Genomic DNA, 26306 nt, shown 5'->3' on the forward strand with positions numbered 1-26306 from the left:
TGTTGAGTCTTTTAGATGGAAAATGCCTTTTACTATTAAGATTTCCACAACTAACCAATCAATAATTCCTCAGTCTTTAAAAACCAGAACATGCTGTGTCTAGATTTTATTTTTTTGTAATATATATACACATACAAAGAGAGAGAGAGAGAATATACTATATAGTGTGTGTGTGTGTATGTGTGTGTGTGTGTGTGTGTGTGTGTGTGTGTGTGTGTGTGTGTGTGTGTGTGTATGTACCTTATGTTCTATATTTTAAAAAGGAATCACTTAAGTGAAGCCACCTAGAGGATGGATCACAACTGCAGTTTAACTGCAAACTGACAAAACAGTTTACAGGAAGAAATAAGGACTAGAATATCCAATTGAAATTGCACTGAGAGATTTATTTTGACGAATGTAACACCTCTCAGTGACATAGGTTGGTAGTGTAGACTAAGTCCCAGAGAAGAGCACTACTTACACTGAGGCCCTGATCCAAAGTCCATTGTAGAGAATGAAAGTCTTTCCAATATCTCCACTTTGGCAAAAACCCTGAATATCAATTTTAATTCCTAGTGAATGCTGGGTATTCTTTGGACAGGCATCACTTCATACACCATTAATGTATAGCTACCACTGGAGTAAAACACAACTGTTTAACAATATACCACAACACTACATATCACAGTAGGACAGTAAACAAAGAATGACTGTTAACTGAAACTGCAGGTGGAGTTTTAATAGGCAAGTCACAATTATCCAAGATAGACTGGGGCTAACATAGTGAAGACCTTGACTTGTTTGACAGTGTTGATACCATACTTTGAGAAAGAGGGTCAGTACTAGTTTACTTTTTATAGTTTCTTTGGAGTAAAATATTCATGCAGAATAATCTAACATGCAAAAGATTTCATTTTTTAATTAGTCCAGTCTCGTGAACAGTACAATAGTGTACTTTGGACAAGACAGATCTATATGCAGCAGCGACCTAAATCAGAACAGAAACAGCTTAAAAAGGATTAAGATGTCCTAGAAGAACAGCAGTGGAGAGTAGGGGTTCCAGCAAACAGCACAGGTGCTGTAACAATTTGTATACTGGGAGTGCTGAGAGCCATTGAATCAAACTGTAAACCCTGCATATAAACCACTATATGGAAACCACTTCAAGCCCGGGGGTGCTGCAGCCCCTAACACTCCTTGTTCCAACACCTATGGCAAACAGAGTAAGTGGAAATTACTATTGGAGGAAATTTATAAAATGGCTTATCAATCATTTTTCTTTCTCCTGTAAGCAGCGAAACAATTAGCAAATGGTTCACAAAGGACATTCTCACCTCTCCAGATCTAGGTAGGTATATGTAAAGACCCTAATCACTGTGGTATCTTATCTGTTCTTCTCTATGTAAACCCTGCTCCTTGCAAACAAAACCCTGCTTTTAGTAAATCTCTCTTCACTATGGCCTGGTCTACACTTCGAGTTTAAGTCAAATTTAGCAGTGTTAAATCAAATTAAGCCTGGAAACATCCACACGACGAAGCCCTTTTTTTCGACTTAAAGGGCCCTTTAAACCGGTTTCTTTACTCCACCTCCGACGAGGGGTTTAGTGCTGAAATCGGCCTTTGTGGGTCAGATTTGGGGTAGTGTGGACGGAATTTGACGTTATTGGCCTCCGGGAGCTATCCCACAGTGCTTCATTGTGACCGCTCTGGACAGCACTCTCAACTCAGATGCACTGACCAGGTAGACAGGAAAAGCCCCGCAAACTTTTGAATTTCATTTCCTGTTTGCCCAGCGCGGAGAGCACAGGTGACCACACAGAGCTCATCAGCACAGGTAACCATGATGGAGTCCCAGGATCGCAAAAGAGCTCCAGCATGGACCGAACGGGAGGTACGGGATCTGCTTGCCATATGGGGAGACGAATCAGTGCTAGCTGAACTCCATAGCAGTAAACAAAATGGCAAAATATTAGAAAAAAAGTCTCAAAGGCCATGAAGGACAGAGGCCATAACAGGGACGCACAGCAGTGCCGTGTGAAAATTAAGGAGCTATGGCAAGCCTACCACAAAGCCAGAGAGGCAAACGGAAGGTCCGGGGCAGAGCCACAAACATGCCGCTTCTACGTGGAGCTGCATGCCATGCTAGGGGGTGCAGCCACCACTACCCCAACCGTGTGCTTTGACTCCATCAATGGAGAATCACGCAACAGGGAAGCGGGTTCGGGGTACGAGGAAGATGATGATGAAGACAATGAAGACAGCTCACAGCAAGGAAGCGGAGAAACCAGTTTCCCCAACAGCCAGGATATGTTTAATACCATGGACCTGGAACCAGTAACCCCCGAACTCACCCAAGGCGTGCTCCCAGACCCTGAGGGCACACAAGGGACCTCTGTTGAGTGTACCTTTGTAAATATTACACTTTTTAAAAGCAAGTGTGTTTAATGATTAATGATTAATTTGCCCTGGCAATTGCAGCCAGTACAGCTACTGGAAAAGTCTGTTAACGTGTATGGGGATGGAGCGGAAATCCTCCAGGGATATCTCCAGAAAGCTCTCCTTCATGTACTCCCAAAAACCTTTGCAAAAGGTTTCTGGGGAGGGCTGCCTTATCCCATCCACCATGGTAGGACACTTTACCATGCCAGGCCAGTAGCACATAGTCTGGAATCATTGCATAACGAAGCATGGCAGCGTATGGCCCCGGTGTTTGCTGGCATGGAGACAACATCCATTCCTTATCTCTCTTTGTTATCCTCAGGAGAGTGATATCATTCACGGTAACCTGGTTGAAATGGGGTGATTTTATTAAGGGGACATTCAGAGATGCCCATTCCTGCTCAGCTGAACAGAAATGTTCCCTGCTGTTAGCCACGTGGTGGGGGGAGGGGTGAAGTGATCATTCCAGAGAATTGGGTGTGTGCGGGGGGGGGGGGGGGGGGGGAGTAGTTGGGTTTGTGCTGCATGTTAACCTGGAAACCGCAGCACCTCCTTTTACGTTGCAAACCTAAATGGCCAACCCAACAGGTGCTTGGTATGGGAAATGAGGGCGCTGCTTATTGAAACCATTCCCACATGTTATGAAGGTTAAAAAAGCCAAAAGACTGTGGCTTACAATGGCTGCCTGCAAGCCGAATTCTGTTGCCTGGCACTGCGTGAGTGATGTCTCACACCAAACCGGCAGACCCTCAATATAAGAGGAAAAGTGCGACCTTGTAACGAAAACACATGTGCTGTGTAATGTGAACAGCAAAATTTAACGTGAAAGAGTGTACCCATTGTTCTCTAAAATGTGTCCTTTTTTAACCACCTCTCCCTTCTCCTCCACCAGCTGCAAATGTTTCTCCTTCGCAGAGACTAGTGAAGATTAGAAGGAGAAAATGGCGGACTCAGGATGATATGTTCTTGGAGCTCCAGATGTCCTCCCACGCTGACAGAGCACAGCAGACTGCGTGGAGGCAGTCAATGTCAAAGTGCAAAAAAGCACAATATGAACGAGAGGAGAGGTGGTGGGCTGAATCGCGGGCTGAAGAGAGCAAGTGGTGGGCTGAAGAGGATAGGTGGCGTCAGCTTGCTGACAGAAGGCAAGAGTCGATGCTCCGGCTGCTGGAGCATCAAACTGATATGCTCCAGCGTATGGCTGAGCTGCAGGAAAGGCAGCAGGAGCAGAGATCACTGCTACAGCCCCTGTGTAACCAACAGCCCTCCTCCCCAAGTTCCATAGCCTCCTCACCCAGATGCTCAAGAATGCAGTGGGTGGCCTCTGGCCACCCAGCCACTTCACCCCAGATGATTGGCCAAGCATCGGAAGGCTGGCCTTCAATAAGTATTAAAGTTTTAAAGTTTTAAACTGCAGTGTGTCCTTTGGTTAGTTTACAGGGAAGTAGAGTGAACCGGGGGGGGCGGGGGGGGAGAAGGAGGGTTCATCAAGGAGAAGTTTCACACCGTAGCCTGGCCAGTCATAAAACTGGTTTTCAAAGCGTCTCTGATGCGCACCGCGCCCTGCTGTACTCTTCTAACCGCCCTGGTGTCTGGCTGCGCGTAATCAGCAGCCAGACGATTTGGCTCAACCTCCCACCCCGCCATAAATGTCTCCCCCTTACTCTCACAGATATTGTGGAGCACACAGCAAGCAGCAATAACAATTGGAATATTGGTTTCGCTGAGGCCTATCCAAGTCAGTAAACTGCGCCAGCGTGCTTTTAAACGTCCAAATGCACATTCTACCATCATTCGGCACTTGCTCAGCCTATAGTTGAACAGGTCCTGACTACTATCCAGGCTGCCTGTGTATGGCTTCATGAGCCATGGCATTAAGGGGTAGGCTGGGTCCCCAAGGTTAATGATAGGCATTTCAACATCCCCAATGGTTATTTTCTGGTCCGGGAAGAAAGTCCCTTCCTCCAGACCAGAGGTTTTGAAACAGACCAGAGTTCTTGAAGACGCAAGCATCATGTACCTTTCCCGGCCATCCCACGTTGATGTTAGTGAAACATCCCTTGTGATCCACCAGGGCTTGCAGCAGCATTGAAAAGTACCCCTTGCGGTTTATGTACTCGGTGACTTGGTGCTCCGGTGACAAGATAGGGATATGGGTTCCGTCTATCGCCCCACCACAGTTTGGAAATCCCATTCCAGCAAAGCCATCCACTATGACCTGCACATTTTCCACAGTCACTACCCTTGATATCAGCAGTCTTTGATTGTGTTGGCTACTTGGATCACAGCAGCCCCCACAGTAGATTTGCCCACTCCAAATTGATTCCCGACTGACCGGTAGCTGTCTGGCGTTGCAAGCTTCCACAGGGCTACCGCCACTCACTTCTCAACTGTGAGGGCTGCTCTCATCCTGGTATTCTGGCGCTTCAGGGCAGGGGAAAGCAAATCACAAAATTCCATGAAAGTGCCCTTATGCATGCAAAAGTTTCGCAGCCACTGGGAATCGTCCCACACCTGCAACACGATGCGGTCCCACCAGTCTGTGCTTGTTTCCTGGGCCAAGAATCAGCGTTCCACACCATGAACCTCCCCCAGTAATACTATGATTTGCACATTGCTGGGGCCTGTACTTTGTGAGAGGTCTATGTCCATGTCAATTTCCTCATCACTCTCGTCGCTGCGCTGCAATCGCCTCCTTGCCTGGTTTTGCTTTGGCATGTTCTGGCTCTGCATATACTCCAGGACAATGCACGTGGTGTTCATAGTGCTCATAATTGCCACGCTGATCTGAGCGGGCTCCATGATTCCAGTGCTATGGTGTCTGGGCTGAAAAAAGGCACGAAACTATTGTCTGACGGAGGGAGGGAGGAGTGAGTGACGAAATGGCTTACAGGGAATTAAAATCAACAAAGGTGGCCATGCATCAGGGAGAAACACAAACAGGTTTCACACAGAATGCCCCCCCCCCAAGATTGAACTCAAAACCCTCGGTTTAGCAGGCCATTGATTTCACGGAGGGAGGGGGAAGCAAATGAATACAGAACAAATCTGGTCCATCTATCTTTTACATCTTAGGCTGGCAGCAGACGTTGCAGCATGACTGATAGCCAGTGGCATCTTCTGGGTGCTTGGCAGAAGATGCTGTATTACAACTGCTAGCCATCATTGTCAAGACAGTTCAATAGGACTGCCGACAGGACTGAGTCTCCAGGAGACAAAACATGTCTGTCCAGGTGCCTCTGACCAAACTCACTGAGGAATACTACGACGATGGATACCAGTCGTAATACACCATCTACTGCCAAAATGCAATTAGCTGCTGCTGTGTAGCAATGCAGTACCACGTCTGCCGGCACCCAGATGACATATGGTGACGGTGAGCTGAGCGGGCTCCATGCTTGCTGTGGTATGTTGTCTGCATATGTAACCCAGGTAAAAAGGCGCAAATCAATTGTCTGCTGTTGCTCTGACGGAGGGGGAGGGGCCTGACGACATGTACCCAGAACCTCCCGCAACACTGTTTTTGCATCATCAGGCATTGGGATCTCAACCCAGAATTCCAATGGGCGGCGGAGACTGCGGGAACTGTGGGATAGCTACCCACAGTGCAATGCTCCGGAAGTCGACGCTAGCCTTGGTACTGTGGACGCGGTTCGCCGACTTAATGCACTTTTAGAGCATTTTATGTGGGGACGTACACAATCGACTGTATAAAACAGATTTCTATAAAACCGGCTTCTATAAATTCGACCTAAGTTCATAGTGTAGACCTACCCTATCTGTACACCAAATGGAACAGGCAGATTCAGGCTATGCCTACACTGCAATCACAGGTGTGACTGCAGCACATGTAGACATTCCTAAGCTAGCTTTGATCTAGCTAACTCAAATAACAAGAGAACGGAAAATGCAGCATAAGGTAGTCATCTGAACCTATACTCATGGTCCCAGGCAGGCTTTTGCAAAAATGGCTTCACTGCTACTGTTATTCTAGCTAATTAGATCTAAGCTACCTTGGGTAGGTCTACAGGTGCTGCAATCACATCTCTGATTTCAATATAGACATATGCATAATTTTTAAAAATGTCCTATTTCAAGGCAGACCTGCAGTCTCCAAAACCCTCACAAAACCATGAACACTGAGTCTGTTCATATACTTGTGAGACTTCAGTGGATTTGATCTTAATTCATTCTGATGTAAGGTGGTAGCAGTTAGTTTATTCCAACTTGAATGATTCTACCAGTGTGGGAGAGATTCTGTATAGTTAAAGAGGGAAATACCACTGGAACCAGTAATCTCTCTCAAAACAGATACAGTGATTGCAACTTCAAAAGTGTGAGAGTAGAAACAGGTCCTTTTATGCCTAAGCTTGCCTGTCTTTAAACAGTTAGTACAATATTTACCTAATTTACAGGTATCTTGTGACAATTAACATTTTTAAAATTGTTTTAGGTCATCCAGTGAAAACAACTATAGAAGTACAAAGTATTTAGTTAATATATAATCGTTGTTGACCTTGCTTTGTTTTTGGCAAGAATGGAGATGTCAATAAGTTCTCATCAAAAGATTAATTCAGCCACTCAAGTTGCTCAAATTTGGGACCCAACCTTCCATCCATGACTGTCCCCTTATACTGGGTATTTTCTTTACTAGCCTGCTCAACACCTAGAATAGAGACTCAAATTATTAAGTATACACAATAACATATTCAAAAGACAGATGATACATACAATGTATACTTCGGTATGAAAGTGAGAGATTCTTTTTCATGTTTGCTTTTTTCATATAGTAAGAATGACTCCTGTTGCTCAGCTGTTTCTTTTGAAAGCAAGAGCTATATTTAGCTTTAACTCTTTTTCACATTGCTTATGATGAGCTAGATTCACAAAAGGCCATGGGTGCCTAACTTCCACTTTCAGAACCTAAATCCCAGAATGATACCGCACTGGGATTCACAAAATCCCTGCTCAGCTGCCATTGACCCAGGTAAGCTAATTAACTTGGCACTTAAATTTTTGCAGTAAAAGTTCCCTAGATGCATATGTTTCTGCCTGTGTGCCTGCACACTGCAGCCTCATTCTCTGTATCTGGGCACTTAATCCTCAGGGCAATGCACTAATGGGGGGAAGATTTCTCCACCTAACTCACCTGTGGGGCCCAATCCAGTAAGCAGATCTTGCTGACCAGATCAGCTCCATAGGCAAGCTGCAAAGTGCTGGGAAGGGGAGGCAAGCCTCCCTCATAACTTTTAGCTCATTGGTTGGGATACTCACCTGGGATGTGGGAGAGCCCTGCTTCAAGTCCACCCTCTGCCTGAGGGAGAGAAGGGATTTGAACAGGTATCAGCAAGATCTCAGGGCTATCGGATATTCTGATATAGGGACTCTCAGTCTCTCCTGTTGGAGCTATTCCATTGTGGATAAATAATTTAAAAAATCATTGAGCCAAAGAGACAATGCAAACATGAGAGTGAGTCCTGGTGATTAGCACACTCACATGGGAGGTGAGACATTCGGCATCCAGTCCCCCTGCTCTATGGTTTTTAAAATGATTTATCCACAGTAGAACAGCTTCAACAGGAGAGACTGAACAAACCCTATATCAGAATATCTCAGCGCCCAATGGTTAGAACACTCACTTAAGAGGTGGCAAATCCAGTTCAAATCCCTTCTCCCACTTAGGTGGAGGGGAGACGTGACCCAGAGGTCTTCCACATCCCAGGTGAGTACCCTAACCCCTGGGCTAAAAGTTATGAAGTGACTCTCCTCCTTCAGTGGCCACATGAAAAATAGGATGGGAACCTAACACCCATGAGAATTCTAAGCAAAGGGAGGTGCCTCTCTCCCTGGCAGGGCTTAGGACACACCTGTTGCCTTGACATCTCCCAGTGGCTAGCTTAGGTGATTCCCTCCCTCATGTGCTGGCTTTTGTGAATCCCATTCCGAGTAACTAAGTAAATAGGGCCGTGTTTATGTCATACCAATTTATATATAATTTGGGTCAATAATGTATTGGTTTGAATAACTAGTATATGGCTTGTCATTAACTAAATCAAACGGTGCCCGGTTATTCAAACTATGTAATATTTACACAACACTGAAAAAAGTTAAGCTTATCTCTTATATACCTACATGAAAAAACTTTAAAAATAGATGGACTATATCATCACAGAAAAAGAACTACTCTTGGTTAGATTTTCAATTAGAATGTGCTGGATGTAGCACTCAAAGGGCAAAATAAGTAAAATGTGCTGAATAAATAACAAATGTTTCTGACCCACAGAAATTAGCATCAAAGGACACAAATAGGTACACAGTATTCTTATTGCAGCATATGAAATTATTAGAACCTCGAGGCATATTACCACCCTCTGTTTCCAGTTACTGTGGTTCCTTGTTGCTTGATGTGTGTGCTTGTTTTGCTTTATGCACACAACTGCCCACGCTCCCTCAACAGTCCATGAAGTAGAATTTAGGAGAATCCAAATTATTTGTTTCCTTAATCTCAAGTTTTATTTTGTGCCTTCTATTTCCCCTCAATAAATAAATGAATATATAAAGGCACACAACAATCTAAATGGTATTTTAAAAGTACAATATTGTATAAGTACTCTTTAGACCAAATGGACAGAGAAGTGACGGATGTACAGCTTTCAATCAAGTAAAGACATCCACACACAGAAAAATGTATCCTCTGTCCAGGATTCAAACTAAACCTTTTTCAGTTGTAGAAAAAAATGGTTTGGTTCCACAGAGGCTCGAAGCACTAACATTGCTTTCCTTTAAGTTTGTTGTTATGAAACTAGATTTTAAGAACATCTGGCAAGCTCTGGGGTATCCAACAAAATGTTGGTGTTCACAGTGAACCAAAATAGGGAAAGTCAGTCACAAAATAAAAGCTTCTTCCCTTGAAAAAGATGGGGGTGGGAGGGACAAAGAAATCTTTCTTAGCTTTGTTAGGAACCTCTTATCAACCGTTTCAATGTAAATGAACAAATTTTCCATATCTAGACACCTTTATTGAAAGCAATAAAAATAACCATATCTTATCTATAATCCTGAATATTTACTCAGCTTTCATTTATCCCCTATTTATAAGCAATAAATGACTATTTAGCTGTGCATGCATGCTTTCATAGTGTGAATTATAATTTTGAATCTCATTCCTCCCCTTCAAAAATATGTGTTAGTCCTTTTAACATTATATATGTTGTTTCCCTTAGCTGAGAGATGTAAATTGCTTTTCAGAATCCTTCTCTTTTTATCCAACACTGCTCCCTCCAACCCCATTGCTTCTCAAGCTAGGAACATAATCAAAGTAGGAGAATTAAACACTGTATATGCATCTGATCAATTGGAAAGTCATGAAATAATGGTTGTTTTTGTATTTTTCCTGAATACAGTGTGTGTGTGTGGTGGGGGGGGGTATTTTGGAAAGCCCTTTTGTGAATTGGTCTCAAAATGTGTCAGTTTAATTACAGGACTTCTTACTAAAATTGTTCCTTGCTATAAAGTAGGTAATTTGTACCACTCACAGGGACAATTGCTTGGTCATATCAAAAATAATATAGCCTTACTTCTTATTTTATGGAATCATGATGATCAACTACACCACTGCAAAATGTATGTGCGGACACGCTTTACAAACTCGTTCTCATTCTAAAGAACTCCCATCTTTCTCACCTTCAGAAGGACCTCAGAGTTCTTAGGACCCTTTTAAATTTTGGTTACATGTAGGTTTGGCTTTTTCTGGTTTATTTCAAAAGTTCACTGCACATAGATCGGTTTTATTTTTTTATTTACTTTGATTATGGATGAACTGTTTCACTCCTCCCCCCTTCAGTCCCAGTTGGAGCGGCATATTTTTGAAGCTATTCACTGTCAGATTATTTATTTTATATAAATGTAAATAACAGTAAAGATGTCTATACAAGGGTCTAGGTGGTCTAACACATTATTAATATTGTAATATAACCCCAACAGCATTAAAACTATCATTTAGTTAAGAATTCTGCCACCAGTCACCTACAAAGAAGCTCCTGTCCAGCCCTTCATCATTTTTTGGGAAGCATACCATAAGCTCCCTCACAAAAGCAGAGGGTCACCAAATCTAGGCTAATTTGGACAAAATGATTAGGAACATCAGGATGCTCCATCAGACTTCTGTGGACTTTAAATGGCCCCTGACCAGACCTTGGAAATGCTGCCAAGGGATAGAGTTTTGAAGAGATTAAAGGACTGATTTTCAGAAGACACTAGTGATTTTAGATGCCTCCATTTGTTTTTAGTCCTCAACTTGAGACACTTTCCAGGGACCTGATTTTCAGTGGGTGGATGCTCAACAGTCTGTCTCTATTTATAGTGAATGTGAGGGAGAAAAAATTTCAAAAGCTTTCAACCTGCAAGAGCAGAAAAATAAAGATGCATACTATTGAAGACAAAGAGGACGGCATATGTGACAAACCTCTATTTATTATTATATGTCATGTAGGCTCAGCTAAAACAACAAGAAAACAATGGTTTAAAATGCACTGACAAGGAACCAGATAAGAAAATATTCTACCATACTGCTGTGTGGGTCCACATAGAATCTACCAATTTCAATTATAAAATAATAATACGAGATAGGAATCGGGTTTCACAAAACAGTGGAATCAAGCTAAAATTACTTGATGATTCTTCTATGAAGCCCTTAGGCCAATCCTCACTACACTGTGCATATATCACCAACTGAGAGCAGATGAAATAATTTCTACTTTTATTTCTGAATACCATACAAGAATGTGAAATGATTTTCCTCAATTGCTAGCTCCACCTACTGAAACTGCCTTACAAGCTTTAAAGTAGTCTTCTTTACATTCTGTGACCTGAACAATGCAGTGTCATAGTCTTTAGATCGCCCTATTTCCACATATTTAGTATTTTTACATGCTCATATTATTGCCTCAAGTACTGTCTTTGCCATTCTGATAAAAACAAGGGTTAGTTTCTCTGCTCCTGTTCTGGTACCACTTAAGTAGTGGAAAGTGGCTGGAATCTGGATGCAGCTGGCCAGTTAAAAAATGTCCCAGAGAGAAATTCTCAGCTGGTGTATCTTATGCCAACTGCCCCCTAGCCTAAGGGTTGTAATACGAAGTGGTGGGAGAGACAAGAAATAAGGATATTCCTCTGATTCAACAATTAAAAGGTTGACATATGGCCCCCTTAAGGCTAGCTGTCATAAGTTACAGCAGCCTAAAGGTTCTTCATCTCCCCTGAAGCCAAACAGACTAGTGTAGGAGAGAACATAGCATTAAGTATGAAATTGGAGTTTAGTCTTTAACTTTTGTACAGACAGGCGACCGTTCAAACTTCTTTATACAGCTGCCAATACACCTCAGTCATAGACTTGCACAAAATCCATGTCATACCAAATCCTCATTCTTCTCTATGACAGGGCTGCAAATTGTACCAAGTTATGGAGTTGTTTTAAAATGTGAATCAATACCTAGGAAAAACAGGGACAAAAACAGCAACACTTTTTCACCTGTAACTTACCAAGGGATTTGAACATAGCTCTCCAGAGGTGAAAAGGTAGTGCTTTCTTTCACATTCGCTGTAGCAATTACCTTAGGTGATCCTATGTTTGTATTTTTCTACATTCCAAGATGTAGAAAACAGATACTTCACATGTAGTCTGGAAGAGGTCTCGGACAGCTTTAAGATTTACTTGTTTTTGTTTGTTTTGTTTTGTTTTTAATTTACAATGGCTCAGATTAGGTGTCCTGTATCTCAGCATTCCACTGGGAATTTTACCTCCATTGCGGCAGCAATGACTTGCTTAATTCTAAATTCGGTGGGTTTTTTCAGAGTAATGGGGTCTGGGTTTCAACAGAGGATATTTGTAGTTCTCTGCATCCTGACTTGTCTGAGTTAACAGTTTCCTAACCTGTTTTTCACTTGTTTGCTGGCATAAAGCATCAAGAACCTAACTAAGAGGGGATACGATAGAGGTCTATAAAATCTTGACTGGTGTGGAGAAAGCGAATAAGGAAATGTTATTTACTCCTTCACATAACACAAAAACCAGGGGCCACCCACTGAAATTAATAGATAGCACATTTAAAACAAACAAGAGAAAGTACGTATTCATGCAACACATAGTCAATCTGTGGAACTCTTTGACAGGGGATGTTGTGAAGGCCAAAAGTATAACATGGTTCAAAAAAGAATTAGGTAAGTTCCTGGAGGATAGGTCCATTAATGGCTGTTAGCCGGCATGGGCAGGGATGCAACACCATGCTCTGAGTGTCCTGAGCCTCTGTTTGTCAGAAGCTGGGAATGGACGACAGGGGATGGATCACTTGATGATTACCTGTTCTGGTCATTCCCTCTGAAGCACCTGGCACTGGCCACTGTTGGAAGACAGGATACTGGGCTAGATGGACCATTGGTCTTACAAGGTATGTCCATTTTAATATTCTTATCCAATGTTCATTAAAATCAATCAAAAGACTCCCATTGACTTATGTGAGCTTTGGATCCAGATCCACATTTGTAGGTTGCACTGAAGTTTTATAGGCAACAGTAAACCGTGTGAGTTACTCACTGAATTTTTGAGCTTTCCGGAAATGTTGCACTAACACACCAGCAAATTATGAAGCATTTGAAGAGTTTTATTAGGCTGACTGCTGTGTGCACCAGTGCCAGTGCTATAGTATAACAGAGTAAATATCTTCTGGCCATCTAGGGGATCTTCTTATACCACTAACAACTAGCAATTCTGAATGAGAAAATTAAGTTCAAGAATTTTTTTGTGCATACTTTCCTGTAATTCACAAATAGCCTTTTTTTCTAGTAAAGCTTTGCAAGCCGTTAATCTGCAACAAGAAACAATACATTTGCCCAATTTTCATAATCCGTAAAATAGACTTTACACTGATAGACAGAAAAACACTGAATGCCAATCCACTGGCTACATATTAATATGATTCCATTTGAGTTGAGACTGAAACCAACAAATCTGGTACCACAGCATGTTTTTTGTCTCTGCTTATTTAAATCGTACATACTTTATAAAACAAGCATCATCGTAATATTATTTTGTGCAAGCCTCCTTCCACACTTCATGGATCATTTTGTTCAGACTCTAAATCATTTTCCAAGATAACTTTTGTTGCCCAAAATAGGAAGGCGCTGCATCAAACAAATAACTTAGAAAATATAAAACAAACAAGTAAATATAAATAAAGCTGCAAAAAAGTTAGAGCATAACCTGCTTTAGCATCTGTTTTAAAGGAAACGCCTTCCTGCAGTAGCTCCTTTAAGGCCAGATCCTACCACCTGAACTCACAATGCATTGAAAAGCATGGGAATATTTGTGAGTTCTGGGTCTCACCCAAAGCCCAGTGAAATCAATGAAAATGTTCCCAACGGGCTTTGGGATCAGGCCCTATGCTACTGATCAGTGTAAGGATGGGAAAATCTGGCCTGAAATATTATCAGGGAAGTGTGGAGGATTAGTCACCCTTACTATAAAACACAATTGTAGCTACTCTTCTTGGGTTACCAGATTGCTAGTTTTCCCTTAACTAACAGCCAACTTTGTTGTAGTTGAAAATGTTTGCTGTGTACTTTGCACAAGATTCCTGGGACTTTTTGGTGCTTCTACTTCTCAACTTCAATATGAACTGGAAGTGCAGAGATGCTTGTAAGAATGAAGGACATTTCCTGATCAGTTCTTATATTATCTGAATTTTTGTGCCCATCCATTGAGGCAATATCAAGGACCTAATTATAAATCCTAATTATAAAACCAGGAAATTTAAGGACAAACACTAACAATTATTCATCCCCTTGTGCTTATTAGTTGCAGGCATCTCACCTCAGTACACATCAGTAGCATTACCATTATTTCCATAAATAATGCACTAGTGGGCTCATCTGTTTTGCTGCCATTCATTCAATTCACCTTCTCTGCTATCACCATTCTGCTAACTTGCCAGTTATGATGGACTAGGACAGTCCTGCTACTAGCTTGGCAGGTAAAATCCACCTAGTAATATCATTCATGAGCTGAATCACTGCTAGCTCTAGTCGATCAATGAAGTAAGAAAAAGGAATAAACAGAATGTGACATGGACTGTTGAATGACCACATTGGAAACATTAAAGTAGGAAACAAAATGGAGAATTTTACTATTTGATAGGCAGTGATTTAGTTCAAAATTGAAATATTCCACGTGAATCAGATACCATTGTATCTGGGAGTTCTGATAAGCAGAGTAAAGACAGTGGCAAGCCAGAGTTCAGACCCAAATCCAAACCTCTCCTAACTTAGTGTTGCTAGGTTTGTGAGGTTTAGTAGAGGATCTTTATAGAGACAGACATGATCTGTGAAGTTCAAATGTGAATCTTTATCCAGGTCTAGACTTCCCTAAAGTTCCAGGGTGGTTCTGGTGAAGGGTCCATAATGTTTGTCTATAATGGTTGATGCTAGCCATAATAGTTGTTACCTTAGCTGGTACTAAAGAAACACAAGTAGCAAGTATTACACTTTTGGGTAAACTCTGTTTCTAAGTCAGGAAAAATGTTAATTCATTTGTATTATTTTTTTGTTAGTTTGTCTGACAAACAGAAAGGTGTAAAGTTTTCTTAATAGATTTGTTGTCACCTTGCTAGTAAAGCACCTTTTCCCTGCCTTTTCAGATCTGTTGTCAGTATACTCTCAAAGTAAGCTACAGTACTATGATTATCCAGTAAAGAGTCCTTGTTTATTCTTTGATCTTACTACTTAACATGTGACTTGAACAAATTATCTTGTTTGTAACGTCTTTATATATTCTCTTCTTAATTATCATAAATGTCTAATGAACAGCATCTGGCATTCTCTCTGTATGGCTTTTGTTTCGTCCCTATGTAAAGATATCACACATTTAATATTTTTAAAAATCTGTTCAATATTAAAAAGTTCTTGTATATGAAGTAGGAAACCAAAATGTAAATGCCGTTTTCAAACAAAATTACAGCATCTATTGAACTGACTTTGTTTACCAGTCAAGTGTAATGAGGGCTGGGCCCAGCAAGGTACTGAATGAGCTAGGTATAAGGTACTGTGGAAGCATCTTAGATTCTCTCATTCCTTGCGCCCTAGAAATGATTTCCCCCCTTTACTTAGGCTCCCCTCCTTCTCTTACAACCTCGGTACAGCTTCTCTAATAAGGCTTTGTCCATACTACAAGGTAAGGGTGTGATTCACAATTTGCATATACATATTTGTGCTAGCTCAACGAGAGATAGCGTGAGTATAAACAGTAGTGTAGCCAAGGGAGCACACACAGCGGCGGAACGGCTTAGCCATGCCGAGTATGTACCCATGGGGTTCATGGCCACTACTGCTATTTATACTTTCACTACCTCTCATGAAGCTAGCATGATTAAGTATACACAAACTGGGAATCACACCCCTAACTCATGGTGTGGACATAGTATAGGAGCATAATTCCACCACCCTCATGTACCTTAACTCCATTAGTAGTCTTACTGATTTCAGTGGCATGGCTCATGGAGTAATTGTGGTGGAACTGCGACCAAACTGGGGTTCTTAAATAAATAAATATTGGACAAGGTGTCCTTTCATGTCCTCTAGGATTTAGTATTTTATAAACAAAGGTACCCCAATTTCCAATAATGGAGAGAGAGGAAAATCTATAAGATTAATTACATTTGTTCTGGCAGTACATTTATCTCCTGAAAACTGTCTTCAGATTTTGTCTGGCTATAGGGTGGCTGGTTTACACCCTTGCGCTTTTACCACAGTAGTCCTGATCTCATATCTTAGACCACAAGTGAAAATGAGTTTTGGAATGAAGATTCTCCATCCCCATTTTTACACATCACAAAATGCCTCCCTGCTTGAGAAGGTTGACTCGAGAGTCATTCAGATTTAACATAGCTAGGTATTAGACTTATTGCATCTTATAGAAATTATGTGTTTGGGGAAATTGTAGGGTTTTCATCAGTAGTAGAAAATATTTTTTTTTAAATTAATGAGATAGTTTTGCTATTCTCTCAGTTTGACCATGTACAAAAAACTAATTCTAATCTAATTCTAAGGTCCTGTGGTGTTAATGACTAGGAAGATGGACAGGCTTTTTTATATTTAAGGAAGTTGGCTCTTCCACCAATTATGCCACAAGACTTTCATGATAAGTAGTATGCAGAAAACAGAAGCTGGAAATATGTGGTACACTTGCTGATAAGGTTAAAAAAAAGGGAAGAATGGGGTCAAGTCTCTAGAGCACTCTGCTAATGCAGCAAATAAAAAGCCTGGTCAGGAAAAAAAATACAGAAATCAATGAATGCCCAAGGGACTGCATCACAGAATCAACAGGTGTCAGATAACCCATCAAACAATATCATTTTGCTTAATAATTTGCCAGAGGAGACAAATGAGGTGATGCCGTCTATGCTGTTTAACCAGTCCCCTGGTTTGATCATAGTACATTCAGTACCTGGGAGACAACACTGCATTTGTGGTGTTTGAAAAAGAGAAACAGGCAAGTGCTGATGAAGAACAGGCAGAAGGAAGATATTCTCCAAGGATTGATGAACATATTATTAACTCATGCATGAAAGTGACACACACAGAAAAATAACAGCAGTGGTAGTTCCCCTAAAAAGGGCTTCTGGGGGGTTATTTATTTTAATGTGACATTTTTCTTTCCGAAAAATTTTGAAGTGGTTTATTCTTCTAGGAGTGATGAGAACTTTATGTATAATTAAGGATTATTTATTTGAGGCAACTACAAAATTTCTGCCAATATACTGGATGTAAAGCTCTGTGCAGAAATCCTAACTTGGTAAAAGAGATTTTTTTTTCTTTTTTAAATCAGAAAACCAAGAAAAACTAGGTCATCAACATACATGCACAAGATTTAGTAAAAAAAAAATCCCCACTGACAACTACAATAACAAAGAAATATAGCTAGTGAAATATGACTTTATATCTGATTTAAATAAATTAAAATGAACTAAAATTGGGATGTAGGGTAGTTAGTTGTCTAATGAATTATATAATTCTTACAACTATATAGTGAAATGGGCCAGAAAAAAATTAAAAATAATCTATAGGAACAAAATACTCAAAACTATGTTCTTCCTTTAAGAATAAGTTTCTAATTAAATACATTGATAAATTAAAGTCCTGCATGATCAAAGTTGACAAGATTCACTTTTATAGTTTCCATGAAATTACCAGAAGCTTTGTTGTATATAGACTGTCTCCTGAACCTGTATTGCACCCACAATCTTGTGTGTACATAGACAGCATACGTAAAGTCAGGGCCACCCAGAGGATTCAGGGGGCCTGGGGCAAAGCAATTTTGGGGGCCCCTTCCATAAAAAAAAGTTGCAATGCTATAGAATACTATATTCTCATGGGGGCCCCTGTGGGGCCCAAGGCAAATTGCCCCACTTGCCCCCTCCCCCACTCCGGGCGGCCCTGCATAAAGTATGTAGGTATACATAAGAATTAAGAATATACATAGTATTTTAGCACAATACATATGCAGTATATATGCTATTTAGTAGAACTATGCAAAATACTGGATACACTATCAAACTGGCACAGTTCACATATCTGATAATTTTACAACAAAAAAAGGTTATATTTCACTATAGCAAAAACACACTTCTAGCAAAAGAATTTCACAGGTAAAAATCTAGATCTCTTTGTATTCAACACTGAAAAGAACAGAGTGCTACCACACCTCAGACTGGGCAAGTGTAAATGAGGATATTGAAAACTCCATGGCCAGTCACAATTTATTACTGCACATCAGTGCAACTTGAGTACAAATTTGATTAATGCCTTTACTTTTTGTTTTTTTTTTTCTATGCTGGATATAAGCATTTCTGAGATTGTTAGTCTCTTTCCTTTGTTAATATCTAGATAGCAAGAGGAAAGAAAAGGTACTTTTCACAGAGGAATTAAGCTATTTCTAATTTGAGCCCATGTGGGATATTGCAAGACAGCATTATAACAAGCATTTGTAGGCAAATCTTAACAGTGACCATCTATTCTTGTGACAAACTAAGCATTTCTTATAACTAGACTTCCATTTTTCAGTACTGAGAGCCCACATTTGGTTACCTAAAAAGGGGACCCTCTTAGACCTATACTGGAGATTGGGTATGAGACTGACTTATTATTTCTGGTCAGTTAGATGTATGTCTGTTGAACTTTTTGGTATCTGTTTTTGGTTTGTCAACGTTTAACTTCAAGCTGAGTCAAATGAACAGCTAGTACTTTGGATCTCATTACTGCATATCTGGACACTGTGTAAACCAGAAATAATGGCTCAGTTATACTACATGGAGCCTTGTTTTTGGATTGATTTTTTTTTTATATATATAGGCACCTATATAAGAAAAAGTCCCAAAAAACAAGCACTGTCCCTTTAAAAACGGGACATATGGTCACCCTAATAAGAAGCATCTAATAGACGTATGGTAATCAACAACAAAAAACTTACCAATGACAAGGAAGAAGTTTGGTATGGTATGTCATGTTGCAGATGACTGTAACTCATCCAACCTGCAGCCCATTATACCACTCACTGCTGTAAAATTTGCCATAACCACCAAAATCTTCAAAAACAAAAACAAAACACATTCAGATACTCAGACAATAGGAAATACAAGTTTCTTATTAAATGGATTATGTTAAATCTCACAGTTGCTTAAAAACACCTATCAAAACAGTTATATTATAGCCTATTTGATTATTACCATCATCTGGCAGGAAACTGTCTTACAAGTAGTGTTATGCTTAAATACTTCATTTACAGTTCGTCTTTCCAATGTTTGTTTTTAAGATGACCTTTCAGGATTCAAATCCCTTTACTGTTGTTGATTTGTTTTTAAATAATTGGTTCATAAATCAGTGTTCTTCCCAAGGCATATTTCAGTTTAGACTAATTTATCCTGATCTCTTTCTGTTCTTTTCCTCAGGAACGTAAACAGCAGAACTTACTGTTAAGGCTCAACATTCGTACATGTAAACTAAATAAAAAGTCCATAGTTGTATGCAAGGGCAATCCTCAAGTACCTAGGAACAGAGCAGTGCAAAGTTGCTCACCCAAGGATCCAGCTCCAAAACAACATGTAAATATTGAAAGTGTGCAAGCAATGGTATGTGATCGCTCTGTAACAGCCCTTCCTTTAATCTCCATACATGTGGATTAAAATATTTTGCTTCTTAAAGTTCTTTGCTTCACTCTGCCAATTTCTTTTCACTATTTTAAAGTAAATTCAGCCCTCATGAAAGGTGCCAGATTGAAGATTGATCACAGACCAACAGCTCCTCATCTGCATTTCTTGTACAAACAGATCCAAGGAAAGCAGAATTGGGCCTATTCCAAGGCCATTTCAAAATGCCTAAATGATTTTGAGAAAAGGGATAAGAAGATTATCCATGCGCATTCCTTGGTGCCAGCTAGTACTAACCGCAATATGGACACTTATCCCCTAGAAACTGAACTAAGGTTATAGAACAAGGTCATATCACAGAAACCACATAAGAATCGTAAATGGTTACACACATTTATGGTCCATTAAATAAATGTCAGATGGCAAAAAATACTAAAAATATTTGCCTTTACCATTTACAACCTATATACACCTCTACCCCAATGTAATGCGACCCAATATAACATGAATTCGGATATAACCCGGTAAAGCAGTGCTCCGGGGGGGGGGGGGGGGGGAATGTAGGGTGCGCGCTCCGGTGGATCAAAGCAAGTTCGATATAACACGGTTTCACCTATAACGCAGTAAGATTTTTTGGCTCCCAAGGACAGCGTTATATTGGGGTAGAGGTGTACATGTTGTCTTTAACAAGTAAAATCTCATATAAAATCTGTTAAAAGTACTTTTTACACTTGTCTTTTCAATAGTGGTATGTATTACCCATGCAGTAAGCAATACCTTCACCATAGTTTTCACCAGGGCCGGCTCCAGGCACCAGCCCACCAAGCATGTGCTTGGGGTGGCGCCTGGAGGGGGGCGGCGTGGCAGGGCGCTCCGGCCCGAGAGCGGGGCCGCAACTGGGCTCGCCGCCCTCCTCCCGGCGCTTTGGCCACCGGGGGCTTGCCGCCGGGGAGAGCGGAGAGCCCCAGCCAGGCTCTCCACGCTGCTCCCGGCACTCTGGCTGCCGGGGAGAGCCGAGCCGTGGCGGGCTCCCCGCTCTCCCTCCGGCGCTCCAGCTGGTCGGGGATTGCGGGCCCGCAGCTGGGCTCGGCGCTCTCCCCTGCCTCGCTGGCGGGGGGGGGGGGGAGGGGCGGCGGGTGGCTTTTTTGCCTAGGGCCGCAAAAAAGCCAGAGCCGGCCCTGGTTTTCACTAAAGATTATACATTCAAAGTCTGGTTTACAGTAATAGAAATGGAATTGAGTACAGTAAATAGTCATGTGAACTATGAATCAGTAGCTAACAGGAATACTCATGTGATTAAGGACAAGTCACTCACAAGAATGAAGATTTGTAGGACCAGACTCAATCTCTACATCTGAGTACCACAGTAACCTGATTCAAAAGTATTTGTGCTTATGTTTTATACTATTTTAATTTCTCAAAGACATCTTTACAGGGTCAAAACCTCATGAGATCTGGTCTTTCCATGGTATTTGCACTGTACAGGAGCTGAAATACCATGAGAAGACCTCACTACTCCTGGATTCATTCAGAAAACAAAATGAAATGAAAAATGAACCATGTAAACGTAAATACCAGTACAGGGAAGCCTTTATTAAACCAACAAAAAGCATTTTCATAAGGGAGAGATTTGTTTATCGCATAATAGTGATTTATTAAATATCAGCCCGTTACTGTTAGTAAAGCAATTAAAATAAACAATTTCATTTTTATATAATGCTTTGAAATACAAATGTTTTTAAAAAAAATTAATGTATCAAAAGTCACTTGTAGTCAAAACATTGTTCTGTCTGCTAGTTAACATACACAGAGGTGAAATAAGAATATAGAATTTATTATGATAATTGCTATCATGTGTTTCATGTATAAAAACAAAGTAATACATAGAGCCACATGAAAGGGAGACACTCCTGCACACAAATTATAATCCAGTCATCAGATCTGCATGGGTAGACTCTAGTGCCTACGGGGAGCTCCAGCAAGCTCAACAGGCTTCCACATGGGCACTGAAGTCCAGAGTGATGGACTTCACTCCAAGGCAAAGGTGAAGCTGTATTCTGGGCCTATTCTGGACAATTTTGGCTTTGTTCAAAAGGTGAAACAAATTTTAGACCCTGCATATGACACCTTCAATGCAAACCACATGAAAAATTCAAAAAGACAAATGCTGGACTGTCCTCTACAAATACAAATATAGTAGACAGCATGTGATGGAGCAACTGATTTAGTTTCATTTAATTAGAGAAGCAACAGAGAGTCCGCATGCTTCTGACGAAGTGGGTATTCACCCACGAAAACTTATGCTCCAATACATCTGTTAGTTTTAAAGGTGCCACAGGACTCTTTGTTGCTTTTTACAGATCCAGACTAACATGGCTACCCCTCTGATACTTAATTAGAGAAGTTATTTCATGCTAAAATGATCATTAATGATAAAAGTAGTCTACAAATGTTCTTGTCTGTAAAATCTATACAACAATTTGACCTGGTATAATATGTTCCAACAAGTATCTTGCACTGACAATTAAGCAGAAACCCATGAGCATTTGCATGCATTTCACAATCAATGAAATGATCTTTGATTAGTTAATTTCAAGCATTCATCAGTGATGCAGACAACACTGGTGAGTTCTTTGCTTGTTCTCTCTCTAACAGTTAACGGATAACTATTTTCCAAGGAACATGGGTAGCAAGACATGTTATTCACTCAACCAGTCATTCATTCATCCAGTGCTATTCCCAGTACCTGAGTATGTATCTGAACCAAAACATATATTTGGCCACCTGATGCATCAGTTTTTTATTCACCAAAATGTAACATTGAAGAAAATAAATCTATGTAATTTTGATTCCAATAGGTGTGAGCCTGATTAAAAATACTGGGGTTTTGAAAATTAATGTGGCATTAATCAAAGATGATATCAATACTGACATTATATTTCTTTAATAATCATGATTTCCCTGCTGATCTAGTGGTTAGGATTTGGCACTTTCACCTCCACGGCCCGGGTTCAATTCCTGGTCAGGGAATGACACTCTTCAACAAAACTCTGGTCCTGCCATGCAGGGGACTGGACTCAATGACCTCTTGAGGTGCCTTCCAGTCCTAGAATCTATGATACAGGAGGAATGGGTGTTAAAATAAACTACGGGTACACGGCAACAAAGATACAGCAGATAAGAAGTTGCCAGCTATTGGTTGTGGAAATCCAAAAACACTGTGTGCCCATGTAAAATGCTTAGAAACTTGTTTATGGAAATGGTCTGCATTAGAAGCTTTGTTTAAACTATTCAATCATCTTTAAAATCTCTGATGCTCTCTTACATTTATAAATAACATCTTCCATATATAGGTTGTTTACATATATTAAGATAGATATTCCAAGTTAAATCTCAATTTATTAAAAACACATTGAGAAATAACATATATTGCTTCACACAGCAAGAAAGGAGAATGAATGAATGAATGACTTCATTAATTAACTTGTCCCACTGATAATGAACAAATCTGGATCTGATTAAGGTTTTGGCCCAAGTCACCAATTATTCATATAAGACCACTGCAGTTTTCTTAAAAGTAGCTTATGCCAGACTTTTGTGGAAATAAAAATTCACAAGAGCCTCATAAGATGCATACTCAACACACGATTCTGTGGCTTCAGGTGATTTTGCACATCTTCCTAACTGGTCCATATACAAAAAAACTTGCACTGCCACACACTGTGCAAATCTAAAAAAACTCTCTGGAGGACAGTGTCTTTAAATCAACTGTAAGATTACACTCTAACATGTATAGATAGCTATCTCACTTCTCAACAGTGAAAGCTAGAATATAGATATACTTCATTGAAAAAGCATTCCAAGAAAACTTTGTTATAAGTTACTTAGAAATAATTTCATAATTGGTTCTAAACATTGCATGTAGGTGAAGATAATCAGAAAATTGCTCATATAAATTATGACAAAGATTGAAAATGTATGCATACCTATTGATAAAGTAAGTTGTAGATATAGTACCATAAGTACTATAAAATGTATGTGTGTAAATATATATTTTAATTACCAATTACAAAATATGAAAAATGAGATGGAAGGGGAGAAATAACCGATCACAATCTCTGATCCAGAGACTTGGCTTTTACTCACTATGTAAACCACAACTCATGCTTACAGCACTATCAACGAATGTTAAATAATGGTACTATTATGAAAAATTATGCATACAATGGTTGCGCGCACACTGACACACACACACACACACACACACACACACACACACACGCAACGTTTACCACACAGTGTTATCTGAGATAACACAGATTCAATTATTTCAGATACCTGAAATGACTAAAACTCAAAATTTTCTGTGGAAGAAGGCTCCATTTTCTGATAAGTTCTATCTATAAGGCATACAGTAAATTGCAACCTGAAAACAGACAGCTGGTGAGTTATGATTACTGCTTCTGAATGGCTAAGAATTGGGCAAATTCTATTATTTTGTTATCCTGTCTCCCCCTAAACCCTTAGTCTGAGTTGGGTGCTTATATCAGCCATCTGGTTCACCTTTTCTTTTAAACTATATGTTAACTGTTTATGCAGGGACAGTGATTTTCTACATGTTTGTACAGCACCTAGCACAATACGGTCCCAGCCTTGTTGGTTTCTAGGCACTACCACAACCCAAGTGTTAAAAAAAAAAAAAACCACCACCAAGAAATTAATGTTGTTTAATCGATTTTAAATGTAAGTATACATATTTTAAAAACTGTACTACAATGTACAATTAACTTCAACCCTCAAGTCTATACAGTTTTAGCAATAAGATGAATTAACTAGAATAGATGATGTGTGACAACGTGTGGAAAGAGAGTCTGTGGCTGATCAAAGGGTAACTCTCATTCAAGTTAGGTTTCCAACACGAAATCAACTGCTGAGAGATTGAAGAGTGCAATATTGTATCATATTTTCTCTTTCCAGAAGAAAGGAAAGTCAGTAGAAAATGTGTAACGCATTTTCAAAAACCTGATTGTTCAGCTATATCTTCAACATATATTATGTACTGTATGAAACTGAAAAATCACAGTGATTTAGCTAATAATGCTTTCCAAGTTATTGTTTCTTTTATCTGTTTAACTATAAAGGAAGAGGCAGCCACTGATACAGGGCACTATCTTTTTTTCCTCCTCAAATCAATATATGGTAATGTTTCTACTTTGTCATAATAGGCCAATTCTTTTCCATCACTAAGGCATTATGTGAAGTCAAAGGAGTACATTTTTAACTGGGCCAAAGCTCCACTCAGTGTAATGAGTGTAGAGGGAGGAGTGGGATAAGGGAGTCACCTCAGGCAGGCAGTAGTGGCTCAACAACCCTGCACCATCTATTCCTTGCACAAGTTGGAGCAATTGAGGACCTGCTCTAATTTACACCAGCGGTACAAGAAACCTGAAGTTATCGGTCGTTCCGCTCTGCCTCACCTATGATACCCTACTCCTCTCCATGCAAGAAGTGGTGAAGCTGGTCTTGCCACTTCTGTCAGCTTTATACCAAATTTCCTCTCTACAAAGAAAATTCTTTGATGGCCATGTCCCACAAGAATACAGCCACTTTGTACCACGCAAGCAGCAGAAAGCAGACCTAATAGACAAAAAAACAAACAAAAAAACACAAATCTGGTGGTTTCTGTTGTCTAGCAAAAGTAGGCATTCATATGTTTAATGGCAGTTGCATGCATTTATATTTATTTTACTCAAAAGAATCAGCTATTGTACATGATCTTTCTCCTATATTCTGTTGATTATTCTGGAATGACATTCAAGAATATCCTATGCAGCTACTGATATTCTTGTGTTTTTTATTATAAATATGCAACTTACCTGAAACCAATATCCCTCAAAAAGTGTGCCTTCAGCTACATCCATGTGGATTTGGAGGAGGTAGGGTCATGTGTAGAAGAAGAGAAGGAAATGGTGAAAAGCTCATTCAGTATTTGTACTACAAAACATTAATATTAGAGATACACTTATGTTATTAAAGTGAAAGAAGGAAGACAACTAGAAAGTGATGCTTTTACTCTTCCAGGGCTAACCATTACTAAGGTTCAAGAACAAAGTGCAATACAAGTGTCTCGGCATGTGCCTAGAGAGCAACTAGTAAATTGTCATTGAATTGGGGTTAATTGACAATAAATGTCTAAATATCTGGGACACACTGAAAATATCAGCTCTCCTGGAAAAAAGAGAGCTTAAAATAGTCTCTTACATTATATTGTAATATTATCTGCCTGGGAGAAACAAAGCGGAAACAGCCAGCTTCCTCATGGCAGTTTCTTCTTAATGCATGTCAACTTCAGCCATGTGCACTTGGATTGAGAAGTGCAGGGATGACTCAGATTCTGTTTTTAACTTTCTCACTAGGGTCACTCAGTCTCCTCTTCACCGCTATGTAGGGCACCCAAGTTGGTGCAGCAAATACCCGCTACACACACTAACTGGGATTATGAAACTTGAAAAGGAGCTGGAATTCTCAGGAACAAGAAAAGAAGAAAAAAAAATAGAAGCTTCAAAATCTATTTGAGTTACTGGATAAAATCTTATATAAGATGAGGTAAACTGTCAATAGGCTGGCAGTCTAAGAGAGAAAATGGGACATCAAAAAATATAAAGTATGTGCCAGGTGCACAAGTCTGAGATAACA

General features: G+C 40.1%; 1 protein-coding gene across 3 annotated transcripts in view; it reads right to left on the reverse strand.

The window, feature by feature from the left end:
- The window catches only part of CHRM3 (cholinergic receptor muscarinic 3), a 503079-nt gene that overhangs the window by 326383 nt on the left and 150390 nt on the right, over positions 1–26306 (reverse strand). For 2 of the 3 annotated variants that reach the window (XM_054021263.1, XM_054021260.1), the window contains exon 3: positions 18935–19049. The gene's annotated coding sequence lies outside the window, so the exon portion shown is untranslated. Of the gene's footprint in view, positions 1–18934; positions 19050–25486; positions 25522–26306 lie in introns of all 3 variants that reach the window. The other variant, XM_054021261.1, reaches the window with a different exon arrangement.

This window comes from Malaclemys terrapin, chromosome 3 (assembly GCF_027887155.1).
Source record: "Malaclemys terrapin pileata isolate rMalTer1 chromosome 3, rMalTer1.hap1, whole genome shotgun sequence".
Classification (NCBI taxonomy): domain Eukaryota; kingdom Metazoa; phylum Chordata; order Testudines; family Emydidae; genus Malaclemys; species Malaclemys terrapin.